Source organism: Otolemur garnettii, unplaced genomic scaffold (genome assembly GCF_000181295.1).
Source record: "Otolemur garnettii isolate 467f Iridium unplaced genomic scaffold, OtoGar3 scaffold00146, whole genome shotgun sequence".
NCBI classification, from domain to species: Eukaryota; Metazoa; Chordata; class Mammalia; order Primates; family Galagidae; genus Otolemur; species Otolemur garnettii.
The window spans coordinates 33,882-45,823 of NW_003852541.1; the positions used below are offsets into that span (position 1 = coordinate 33,882).

Sequence of the window (11,942 nt, forward strand, 5' to 3'; positions counted from 1 at the left end):
TGAGGGAGAGGAATGGAATGGGTAAGAGAACTACTGCTGTTACCAGGTGCCACAGGGACAGTATGGCTGTCCTACCTCATCCTGCCACATGACTGCCCTTCCAGGCCTCTCATCTGACCCACAGCCCAGTGTCTCCTCCCCTCCCACAATCTACACCTCTCCCCACCACTGCTGAATGGGCCTTTCTCTTCTGCCGTCTCCTCCATCTTTGTTCCTCAGCCTTCTCCCCAGCCTCAGTCTCTCATGCCCTAAAGTTCTCCCTTCTGAGCCATCCTTCATGCCCAGGAGCTCCTCCTGGGGTCCTCATCAGCCCCACAGGGATCCTGGTTTGTCCTCCCTGACCCCCAAACTCCCATAATGACCCAAATGGAGCTGTCCCATGAGAAGAATTGGGAGATTAGAGAGTCTAAACAGTGCTCTCCTACCCTGCTGCCATGTCCTCTCCCCCCACAACCTCTCCCCTCACAAGGGTACGGACCTGGGTGGAGGCTGAGTCTCCCCACTGCCACTATAAGGCTCCTTGGAGACATTGTCTGCCACAGGAGTCATCATCTAGCATATTGAAGATCATGTTTAAGTGGGGGATCCCAGAGCCACTAGCACTGAGGTATATATGTCCTCCAGTACTTCCTGAGCCTCTTGGAAAGAGAAGGACTAACTGTATTCAGGCTAATCCCCAAGACAAGTTGTCAGGCTTCTGAGAATCAGCTTTGCTCAAAAAGTGAATCTCTTCTCTCAAAAGAGCAGGAACTCACTCACCTTAACCTCCCAACATTCACCTTCCCAGGGGTGGAGGGCAAGAGTTTCCTTGAGTATACAAGAGGACAAGACAAGAAGGGACAAGTTCTCAGCCTGAAGTGTCCCTGGATTGTGTGTTGGGGTGAGGGTGGGGAATGGAGGAGCATAGTGTGCCCTTCAGCTGCAAGTGAACCATCAGGAAGGTGGGTAGAAATTGTGAGAGCAACTATGGAAAGTCCCTGTGAAGTCAGAGGTCTAGGCCACAGGACAACTACGGCCAGGGGAAGGAAGGTAAACCAGAAGAAAGATGCCTCCTACATAGTAATTAACCAAGAAAAAGAGACAGTAGCTTAACCCACTATTAGGAAACTCAATACAAAAGCATGTGGCTGGATAGACAGGTCAATGTCATAAGCATTCAGTGTAGAGATGGGGTAGAAGACAGATGAGTGGATTGAAATAGGTTAGAAAATTGATTGGGATGATTAGTTGAGTCACAATAACAAAGATGATTGCCTATGGTATCCCAGAAGGAGGTAAAGGACACAGCTTGAGGACCAGGTGATATACCCCAAATCCTTCCCCATTTCCTTCTCAGTTCTCTTGCCCCACCCCTTCACTCCATTACTGTGTCTTCCATTCTGCATGGGCTCCATTTCTTGAGGTTTGGCCCATCACACTGTTGAGAAACCTAAGGTCCTTATATCTCAGGTCTCCCCTTTGGCTTCCAAATGTCACCATCCACCCAAAGAGAACTCCCAAGTCCACACTCGTGGACCTTTCTTTCCTTTCCCCCAAACCAGATGCAGGGGCTCCTTACCATTGTCTGCAGGTAGACACTTTCTGTCATCACTTACGTGGCAGCTGGTTCATTAAGATTTGGGCTTCTATCATCAATTTGAGAGCTCCTAACATGGTGTCTGTGGAAGCTTACCCAAAAAGAAAGGAAGTTCACAGGGTGGAAATAATAAAAAGAATGGGAAATCTCTGGTAGAGAGAGGAAGAGGAGAAGTGAGTATAGACAGAGAATTGAAGCTTGGCCAGGGGTGAGGGGTGAAGAGGTTATGAGTCACCCTAGGGACACAGGAACCAGACTGGAGAGGTGGATAAACTGGACCAGGTCATGCTCTGTTCACAGGAAATTTTGCTAGGTCAGTGCCCAACCTGCTATGTGGATGGAGGTGCTCCTACCTTGGCTGGGATCTGAAAAGTGTCTGAGATGTCCTTACCTTACCTGTAGCAACTCCACAAAACTGTTCTGGGGTGGTGTTGGGGGTGCTACCCTTCAGGTCCTTCCCAGAGGAGGCTGAGGCATCCATGATGCCCAGTATTTCTGTAAGGAATCAAGAGGGTGTTGCTTCTCTTCTGCTGGAGGTGGTCATTTTCTTAGGGGTATTTCATTGTGGATGGCACAAACATGCAGAGGATGATGTGTAAGAATCAGAAGGTGTAAGTTTGCCTCCAGACACAGACTTTGCTTCCCGCTAGCGGCACTGCCTTGGGCAATCTGTGTAACTCCTAGGGCCTCTATTATGTCACATGTGAAGTTTATGTATAATAAAACTTTACAGGAGAATCAAAAGAGGTGGGATCATGCGCTACTGGGTGTCAAATTTCAGGAGCTCAGCCTGTCCTTTGGATCAGATCCTTTCCCTGGAGATCCTATGTGACTTTTATCAGTGGTAGAGAATTGTAGGGGTGACGGATGCTTGTCCACAGAACATGAGACATTGATTACTATCCACTACAAACTTACACTACCAGGACATCTACCCCGATCTTAGCTAACAGGGGCAGTAAAGAGAAAAGCACAGCAAATTAACTTAGGCAGGCTCAGCTTACTATCAGCAAGGGATGGTTGGTTTGCTTATTTATCTATTTAAATGTCTCCTTTACCCATTTGTAACATGGACATTATTGCCCTCCTAAGAGGATAACAGAGTCCAAGGGAACTGAACGCCTGGGAGTTTCCGCCTCATAGGTCAACAAGCCACACCACCCAGTCAGGACCCCAGACAGTCCCTCTATGAGAAAGCTATGGGGGGACAGCCACGTACTCACTCCCACACTGAGACTCAGGGCTTTTTGAACTCTCAAAAAGCCACATCCTTCCACTGTCCAGCTCATCATGGTTAATGTCAAAGTTACCACACAGACCTTGTGTTTCCCATTTTTTCTCTTCCCCTGCTCCCTGTTCAGAGGCCTGATGCTGTCAGCCAATTCCCAACAAATAGCCACCTCTAAAACATTTCTGTAGCCCTAACAGGATGGGCTTTGGAGTCCCACCTCCCAGACTCTCCATCCTAGCTCTGCCCTGGCTTAGGTCAGCGTCCTTAGCCTGAGTTGCCGCATCTGTAAAATAGGCATGGGTAAGCAGGGCTCACCAAAGTGCCGTAGAGACCTCTAGAAAAGGTATGAAAAGCGCTTGGCAGAGCTGGGCCAAATAAAGATGCCTGGCAGGATCCCGCAAGAACTCCAACTGAAGTTCAACCGCCCCTGGAGGGCCGCCGTGAGTGGCCCTTCCTTCTCTCATTGGCCTCAGGAAGGCCAATCAGACACTGGCTCCGCCCCTCAATTGTACCTCCATTTTTCCGTCTCATCTCGCCGGCTCCTTTGCAGACTTGGTACTGGGGCTGCATTGACGCGAGCTACCCTGGACTTAAAGGGTCTTCTGAGTAAATAGACAACTACACGCCCACACAAATAATGAAAATATAGTGTAGCAATGGGGAGGGGAAGGAAGGAAAGGGCAAGGAGAGGGAGGACAGCTGGCAAAAGGAAGGTGGATATTTTGTGGGATTTCACCTAATGTGCACAATATGAGGCTGTTCAGCGTGCCCTTTGGTCAAGGGCTCTCCTACAACTTTAACTTTACCTTGAAGTGAGAACAATGTAACTTAAAAATGTGTACCCTCATATTAATTTGAAATAAAATAAAATACATAATGGGAAAAAATATGCATTTTGAAAGGTGAAGGGACCCTATATCCAAGACTATCTTGAAGAACAAAACTGAAAGACACGGATTTCTAGATCATCAGACCTGTTAGAAAGCTTAAGCAATTAAGGCAGCGTGGCCCTGGAGCAGGGGTGGAGGGCAGGGAGGACAAAGGACCTGGACAGAGACAAAGACAGATAGGCAACCACCTATGACCTGGGTAACACCGTGGAGCAATAGGGAGTGATCTTTGCCATGTCAGTGACAAATGCATTTCTGTCTTCAAAGTTAGTGGTGAAATTTGGCCCAAAGGAGGAGAAAACCCATCATAAATAGTTCAGAGCCCAGCTGTGGCCCAGGTAGCTGCCAGGACACCCACCTAACAGAGCAGTAAGGACGGCAGAGGTTCAATGCAGGGCTGTTGGTCATGCAAGGGCAGCTCCTCCAGGAGGTCCACATTGGATAATACATCCTCTAGTGTCACCTGGACCACCCGCCTGGGCTAGAACAAAACGCAAAGCCACCTGTTCTGTGAGGAAGAGGGTGGGGGCACCCGACAAGCCTTCCAAGGTGGCTACAGAGGCTGGGTACTAGGGATGACTGATGTGGGCATGGCCAGGCCTCTGAGTCTGCATCTCTCCAGAGCATATTATCAAATGTCAAAATATAGACACACTGAGCTTGAGTAATAAAGTGTTAGTGGGTAAAATTGCTGTAACTGATGAGGCCATGCCACTCGCCTCTCCACAACAATACTGGAAGTGGTCCTGCTGTGCTTTTCTCATAACATGAAATTCCATTGGTCATCAGAACTTTCTCTTACACTTAAACATCATTTATATAAAATAACCCTTCACATGAGCTCTCTCTCTTGCATTCATATTCAGCATCACCAGGCCCAAAGGGAATCAGAAACCCCACAAACGCCTTCCACTAAAGAAACAAAAGTCTATGCTCCTACCTGGTGACTGGAGTTCCTGCTCCAGTCAAAAGGGTTGAGTCAAGGCTGGCAAAATTTTGTAATTTTACCCAAGAAGAGAAAAGTAGATACATATATTGGCATATAGTGCCAAAATATCATCATTGGGCCTTTATAAGCTTTTTGTTTAATATTAAAATAAATGTTTTTTAAAGTATTATTCTGAATTTTTAAACCTAATAATTTTCTCTTTATTCTGTAAGTTATAAGAAATACTCTAATTTATCTTTATGTGCATTAGATTCTGAGGAAAATGAATAACACAGAACATTCTGATAATTAGAAAAGACCACTCAACTTTGGTGATGTGATATCCATAACACTTAGGAAAAATCACCAGGGAACTCAGAACACCTGCTGCACAACATCGTCTATAGTTAATAATACTGTATTGTGTGCTTAAAGATGTGTTAAGAAGGAGTCCACATGTTACCCATTCTTACCCAATAAAAACATTTTGTGTTTGTACCATTTTAACTGCTTTATCAGTTGCTATGAAACAAAAAATATATAAAATTTGAAGTCAGGAGGACTTAGATTTATAATCCTTCCTTTCCACTATCTCATGTTTTCTCCCCATTTACAATAACCCAGATCCTCTCCAGTGATTTCATCATCGCATCAGTCTCATTTTCTGAGAGTGCTCAGGTGGGCACGTTGCATATTCACGGCCACTGAAATTCATCCCAACTCTGACTCAGAAAACTACATGTCTGCACACTTGAGAATATTATCATAATTCCAAATAGCTTGTTCAGAAAAACTACCTAAAGCCTGCAAACCAGGAATGAAAAAATAACTAAGGATCATTTGTAATGTCATCCTAAAGCAGCATCTGACAAACCCATACAAAATCATCCAATAATCTAGGACAAGCAAGTATATAGAGACAAAGTAGACTGGTGGTTGCCAAGGGTGGGGGTGCTGGAGGAGAGAAGAAATGGGGAGTTGGCGTTTAATGTGTACAGAGTTTCAATTCCGGAAGATAAAAATGTTTTGAGGTGGATGGTGGTGATGGTTGTAAATAAGAATATGAATGTACTAATGCCATTAACTTGTACACTTTAAAATGGTTACGATACTACATCTTATGTGTATTTGCCACAATAAAAATTGGGAAAATTTTGGAAAAATAGTAAATTTTATGTGTATTTGCCACAATAAAAATTGAGGGTAAAATAACCCTAGGACAAGGATCAGCAAACTCTTGCTGTAAATGACCACGTGGTGAATATTTAGGCTCTGTGGGCCACGCAGTCTCTACAGCACCTGCCCAGCACCACCACTGGAGTGTGTAACAGCCATAGACAATACATGACAAATTAGCATAGCTGAGTCCTGACAGAACTGTATTCAATCAAATTCAGTGAGTTTTCAGCCTTTATATCTTAGAACATTCCTTCCCCTTCTCACCTCTTTACTTTCATTCCAAAATGCCTATTCTGCATATGGAGGAGCATTCGATGATGTGCCAGTAGGTCTCTTTGGCTCTGTTTATTGTTCCTTATTTTCCTTGCTGTTCCCAAGACTAGATACTCTCAATTAATTGAATTCAACTTTGCTCATTCCTTTTTCCGATCAGATCTGTTTCTGAACCCTGTTAATGAATTTTTCAAAGAGGAAAAAATAATGAAGAGAGGTTGAACAGCAAGAAGGCTACCAAGGTATGCCAGATGGGAGTATAAGGGAGTGAGGAGAAGGGAAAAGGGCAGAAAGAATATTTGAATAAATATTAACTGAAAACTTCCCACTCTGATGAAAATGCTAATCTGCTTATCAAAGAAATCCAAAGGTGTCCATGCTAATATACATTATAATCAGAGTGTAGAAAGACAGAGATAATCTTGCAAGTAGCCACACGAAAAGAGGGAGGAACAGAAGAGTATGGCAGAATTTTTTAATAATATTGATTGAATCTAAATCAGTATTAATTCAAATTAGATTATTAAAGCTTAACTTATTAATTGTAGGCCCAGGATAGCCACTAAGAAAATTATTAAAAATATAGAGAAAAGGGGGAGGAGAAAGATGGCTGTCAAGTAACAGCTTCCTTGCAACTGGGCACAGTAAGACTAGGGAGAGAAGACTCCAGGCATCTCTGGCTGATGGGATCTGCCCAGAAACATCCCTTTTGGAGTATCTAGAGTATCTAGTCTTGGGAATAAAGGAAGTCAGCGAGAGGCTTCTAGATCCCATGAGGAGGACAAAAGCAGTAGAGAGCTGGCAAGTGGTTGCATGTGTTTGTTCAGTCTAATCCCTCCAGCAGCTGTAAGTACAGCAACAGTGAGATTGCAAACTGTAAAGACCTTACCTGTGAGCCCTTTGGGGTTTTTTTGGACTTGCCACTCATTTGATCTACCTTGGGAGAACTTGGCAAGAGTGCAGAGGACTTTAAGTGTTGTCTAGGGCCCCAGACTGAGCCACTGAGCCACTGAGCCACTGAGCCAGATGGAGCTAATACTGTTTGGCTGTGGGCCACACAGAGCTCTTGTCGGAGAACAGCCTTGGCAAGCTCCACCCTCAGGGCGCCAGAGCAAGGATCAGGTGGGAGATCTTGGGCGAGTAATCTAGTCACTGAGCACCCTAAAGGAGGGGACTGAGACGCCTTACAACCTTGACCCTCAGAGGCATAGAGTGAGACAGGTTTTGGCACACTGGGTAAGTGGACTTCAGGAGTGATCCCAGTGACAAGTGCTTTCCTGGGAAAGCTTCTGCTTAGGCAAGGTTAGCAGTTGTAAGTGCCTTTTAAGCGGGCTGAGGAGAGATTTAGGCTCTCCACTGAGGGATTTGAGAAATCAACAGAGGCCTCCAGTCTCCATCTTGCATAGCCATATCAGCATACCCCAGAAGATCACCTGTTGCCCAGACAATTTTCAGCAAGCTATATATACAGCTTTGTTTTGGTATATTTTTTTTTATTTCAACATTTTCCCTCTAGATTTTTCTTTTCTTTTCTTTCTTTTCTTTCTTCATTTTTCTAGTTTAAATAGAATTTGTCGGCTCGGCGCCTATAGCTCAACCGGCTAAGGCGCCAGCCACGTACACCTAAGGTGGCGGGTTCGAATCCCCAGCCCGGACCCGCCAAACAACAATGACGGCTGCAACCAAAAAATAGCCGGGCGTTGTGGCAGGCGCCTGTGGTCCCAGCTACTTGGGAGGCGGAGGCAGGAGACTCGCTTGAGCCCAGGAGTTGGAGGATGCTGTGAGCTGTAATGCCACGGCACTCTGCCCAGGGGGACAGCTTGAGGCTCTGTCTCAAAATAAATAAATAAATAAATAAATAAATAGAATTTGTCATTGTTGCCTTTTGTAACAATTAGAACTTCATTTTTGCTAGTGTTTCTTCCCTTATTATTTGGTTTTCCCCCCAATTTTACCCTGTAAAGTTTTCTGTTTGCTTGTTTTAGTTTGATTTATAGCATTTTTGTCTTTCCTCTCTACTTGGTAGAGGTGGGGTACTGTGTCTGAACAGGCTAGCAAAGAGCTACTGACCTCAAGGGAACAACCCAACCCAGCACCCCCAGAGGTTGGGGGTTTATAAGGTTGGGTCAAAGTACCCTACTGTATACCTATATTGCTCCTATCTCCCTCTTTCTGTGCCTCTCTTCTTTTTGTCAATATTCCCTTTTACTCACCCCCTCTCCTTTCTCCTTTTTCTTTCCTTTTTTTTTCTTCTTTCTTTTTTCCATTCTTGCAATTCAATCTTCTTATCCATTTGGTCCTGTACCAAAAGGACTCATCAAAATCCTAGTCCAGAGGCATGGCAATGTAAAGAGCAAGAGGAAGTAAAAGAAAAATTAGGGCAAGGAAACAGATAAAAGAAATCACTCATGAGGAAGAATCAGCAGAAAAATCCTAGCAACATGAAAAACCACTCCAGAGCAATCCCCCCTGCCAAGGGACTGTGAGGTAGCTACTGTACAGGATTCCACCTATAAAGAAATGTTAGAAATGACAGAAAGGGAATTCAGAATACAAATGATGAAAACAATGAAGGAAATGATGGAAACACTGAAGGAAACTGCTGACAAAGTGGAAAATAACCAAAAGGAAATCCAAAAACAGAATCCAGTAAGAGATGAACGATATGAAGAATATTGAAAGGATATAGCAGAGCTGAAGGAACTGAAGCAGTCAATTAGGGAACTTAAAGATGCAACAGAAAGTATAAACAACAGATTAGACCATGCAGAAGAAAGAATCTCAGAGGTAGAGGACAAAGCTTTTGAGATAACTCAGATAGTTAAAGAGGCAGAAAAGAAGAGAGAGAAAGAGGAACATTCACTGACAGAATTATGGGACTTTATGAAGCATTCAAACATATGAGTTATAGATATCCCAGAAGAGGATAAAGAATGTCCCAGAGGAATGGAAGCCATGCTAAAGAATATTATAAATGAAAATTTCCCAAATATCACCAAAGATTCTGACACACTCCTTTCACAGGGATATCAGACCCCAAGTCACCTCAACTCAAATAGAGCTTCTCCAAGACACATTGTGATAAACTTGTCCAAAGTCAAGACAAAAGAAAAGATTCTTCAAGCTGCCAGGAGTAAGTGCCAGTTGACCTACAGGGGCAAATCCATCAGGGTGACTGTAGACTTCTCTAATGAAACTTTTCAAACCAAAAGACAATGGTCATCTACCTTTAATCTACTTAAACAGGACAATTTGCAGCCCAGGATTCTATATCCTGCTAAGCTAAGCTTTAAAATTAACAGAGAAATCAAGTATTTAATGATATGCAAACCTTGATGAAATTTGCCAGAACAAGACCAGCTCTACAGGAAACACTTCAACCTGTTCTACACACTGACCATCACAATGGACCACCAGTAAAGTAAGCCCCCAGAAATTAAAGGACAGAACGTACCTTCCACAATGATGCAAAAGACAAAACTAAGCAATGGACTTTCACAAAATCAGATAAATAGAACACTACCATAATTATCAATTATCTCAATAAATATTAATGGCTTGATTTCCCCACTAAAGAGGCATAGACTGGCTTGGCACCCATAGCACATGGTTACAGTGCCAGCCACATACACCAAGTGTAGTGGGTTAGAACCCAACCAGGGCCAGCTAAACAACTGCAACAAAAAAATAGCCAGGTGTTATGGCAGGTGCCTATAGTCACAGCTACTTGGGAGGCTGAGGCAAGAGAATCACTTAAGCCCAAGAGTTTGAGATTGCTGTGAGCTGTGATGCCAAGGTACTTTACTGAGGGTGACATAGTGAGACTCTGTCTCAAAAAAAAAAAAAAAAAGGCATAGACTGGCTGATTGGATATAAAAACACAAGCCATCCATTTGTTGCCTGCAGGAAACACACCTCACATCAAAAGACAAATTAAAACTCAGAGTTAAGGGTTGGAAGACAATTTTTCAGGCAAACAGAATCCAGAAGAAAAGAGGAGTTACAATCTTACTTTCAGATACATGTAGCTTTAAAGCAACTAAAGTCAAAAAAGACAAAGATGGGCACTTCATATTGGTCAAGGGAAAAATACAACAAAAATATATTTCAATTCTAAATATTTATGCACCCAACTTAAATGCTCCCAGATTCTTGAAACAGACCTTAATTAGTCTGAGCAATAAGGTATCCTATAACACCATAATGACATGGGACTTTAACATGCTGCAAGCACTCCCAGCCCATTCCCCCATCCTCCTTCCCCCCCCCACCATTCCTCTGTCCTCTCTCCCAGCCCGTTCCTGCCCTAGGGGCTCTCCTAGCCTGTTCCCATGCTCCCCAGAGTCAAAGCACAGGAAGTCCCAAGTTTCACAAAAACCTCCCAAGTTTTCAGTGGATAAACAATGGTGGAAATCCACCAAGGCTGTATTAATCATGGTTACATAACTATAACCATTGTGATTTAAGATATATCCATTGTCAACCAGGGCTGTATTAATCATTGTTACATAACTGTAACCATTGCTGTATCCATGACTACCCAAGCTGTAACCCTCCCCCAACCAGCCATGTTTCACTTCCGTAGTATGCTTGCACAAAAATTATATAAGACAACTTGCCCACTACTGGGACAGACTAACTCAGAGAAGCAGTCCCCTGCACAGAGGCAATAAATCTCCAATTGAATTGCACAAGTCTGTATTTTCAGGTTGCAGGAATACAACAAACACTCCCCTTACAGAGCTGGACAGATCTTCTAAATAAAAATGAAACAAATATTTAAGGGACTTAAATGAGACCCTAGAACAACTGTGTTTGATAGACATATATAGACACTCCATCCCAAAGATAAAGAATATACATTCTTCTCATCACCCCATGGAGCAGTCTCTAAAATTGATCATATCCTAGGACACAAAACAAACCTCAACAGAATCAGAAGAATTGAAATTTTACCTTGTATCTTCTCAGACCACAAGGCACTAAAGGTGGAACTCAACTCCAACAAAAACGTTGAACCCCACACAAAGGCATGGAAATTCAACACCTGATGTTGAATGACAGTTGGGTGCAGGAAAAAAATAAAAGAGGTAATCATTAACTTTCTTGAGCATAACAACAATGAAGCTACCAAAACCTGTGGGATACAGCAAAAGCAGTTCTGAGAGGAAAATGTATCACTTTAATGCCTACATCCGAAAAACCAGAAAGAGAGCATATCAACAAACTCCCAAGCCATCTTATGGAATTGGAAAAAGAAGAACAATCTAAGCCTAAACCCAGCAGAAGAAAAGAAATATCCAAAATTAAATCAGATATTAATGAAATTTTTTAAAAAAGAATCAGGCGCACCCTCAACCCTCCTTTCCTGCTGGCAGCCGCCAAGCCCCCACCCCCCTGTGCGCGGGGCTGGGGGGCGGGGCGGGAGGACACGGCGGGAGTGTTTTCAGTTCCGCCTCCAATCGCCCATTCCCCTCTTCCTCTGCCAACCTCCTCCATCCCATCAGAAGAGGAAGGAACAAAAGGTCCCGCACCTCAAGGAGCTGATGGGGCAGGACCCAGCGACTCTGTGCAGGTTTGGCACAGGAGGCTGTTCCTGGTGTTGTGGCTTGCTGCCTTTGGTAAGAACATGTCATCCATCTTGCCATTCACTCCACTAGTTGTGAAGAGACTGCTGGGATGGAAGAAGTCTGCTTGTGGGTCTGGAGGAGCAGGAGGAGGAGAGCAGAATGGGCAAGAAGAAAAGTGGTGTGAGAAAGCAGTGAAAAGTCTGGTTAAGAAGCTAAAGAAAACAGGACGATTAGATGAGCTTGAGAAAGCCATCACTACTCAAAACTGTAATACTAAATGTGTTACCATACCAAG

The 11,942-nt window shown here is 43.8% G+C and overlaps 1 pseudogene; it reads left to right on the forward strand.

Moving 5' to 3' along the window:
- Positions 1-11,706: 11,706 nt before the first annotated feature.
- Positions 11,707-11,942, forward strand: part of LOC100946663 — a 1,650-nt pseudogene continuing 1,414 nt past the window's right edge.